This window comes from Penaeus chinensis, chromosome 7 (assembly GCF_019202785.1).
Source record: "Penaeus chinensis breed Huanghai No. 1 chromosome 7, ASM1920278v2, whole genome shotgun sequence".
In the NCBI taxonomy this organism is placed as follows: Eukaryota; Metazoa; Arthropoda; class Malacostraca; order Decapoda; family Penaeidae; genus Penaeus; species Penaeus chinensis.
Genome location: NC_061825.1, coordinates 6,962,972 through 6,964,687, shown reverse-complemented (window position 1 = coordinate 6,964,687; position 1,716 = coordinate 6,962,972).

Sequence of the window (1,716 nt, the reverse complement as noted above, 5' to 3'; positions counted from 1 at the left end):
GAGCATACAGAATGTGACGTTTGCAATAGTACCGATAGTAGTATATTCCGTGAACACACACATACGCGCATACTTGTTGAAAAGCTTGGTATAAGACTAGCTTACGTGTCCATTTCGTCCTGCAATTGAAGATATGCGTGTCCAAATGGTGTCTTAGGCCAACTATTCAACATGCATATTTAATGTTTTGTCAATTTGAAACCTATAACTTGAATATATATATATATATATATATATATATATATATATATATATATATATATATATATAAAAGCAACATCGATATATTCACGTTAATGCACTCATGTCATGATTATAGTGCATTAAAGTGAACATATCTATTTTTTAACGAAGCGAAGATGCAACTGAAAGGTTGGTTGGCAAACGGAATGCAACATGTCAGATGTAATTTCGTTACAAGTAGTTATGATCACCAACCTGTCAATTATCGACTGAATAATGAACCAATTAACCAGCCTCTTACCCTGTCATTGCCACCAATCAGTCAAGCTCATCTTCGACTCGATAAAAGAAAAAAGAAAATAATAAGTAAATATATGAATAAGCAGAGTGAGTTAGAGTTTTGTCGTTTTGACATTCTCCAGCAGCCTGTGAGTTAAGACATTCTCCGCGGAAGTTACTTGGTTGCACGGGGGAAAATACGGTGAATGATTGAATGTAGACCAAACATTATCTCAAATATATAAATTAATAAATATGTATATCATAGATAAAGATTTATAAGTAAATGAGGAATGAACAGATAAGTAATAAATAAATAAATATATGAATATATATATGTATATATAGAGATAGATAGATAGATATAGATGTGTGTGTGTGTGTGTGTGTGTGTGTGTGTGTGTGTGTGTGTGTGTGTGTGTGTGTGTGTGTGTGTGTGTGTGTGTGTGTGTACATTTTATTGTAACTCTTAGACAAGGCAATGTCCCACAGCCTACATCCATTTCACTCAAAACGAATGGAAAGATTTCTGGCCTGGGATAAACCACGGACTGTATTTCAAGATGTCGAAAACGCTACTTATTTCGTTGTACAGGGAATGTAGTTTGGATTAAATGTGAAGGAACGCTAAGCCAAAAGTAGTAGTTAAAAACTGGCACACACACAAACTCTCTCTCTCTCTCTCTCTCTCTCTCTCTTCCTCTCTTTCACACACACACACACACTCTCTTTCACATACACACACACTCTCACTCTTTCTCCTTCTCTGCTCCTCTCCTTCGCCTTCTCCTTCTCCTTCTCCTTTTCCTCCTTCTCCTCATTCTTCTTGTCCTCCCTCTCCCAGAGGTTACCGAGTACACCGGTGTTCAAAACAATAACAAAGGAAGGCATTGACTGCTCGGCACACACGGCTGTCACGCCGCGTCTCCATATATTGTTGTACTAAGCGATATCACACGAACTTTGGCGATGTTATTGCTTTTATTTCATCTTTTGTTTACAGCAAAAGGAGAGCATTTATGGGCCACAGTCCGCTTATTCAATGCTAACTTTCTGTGAGTTTTTTTTTGTTTTGTTTTTACGATATTTAATGGTTACCTTTCATGTCTACGGTAATTTTTCTGAATCAATATATTGCTGACAAGTTGATGGCATGTAATTGTGTTTGGTAAAACATACGTGGTAATTTTTGCTATCTGCCTTACCTTCTGTCTGTTTCTCACCCTGTCTTTCTCTCTCTCTCTCTCTTACTTT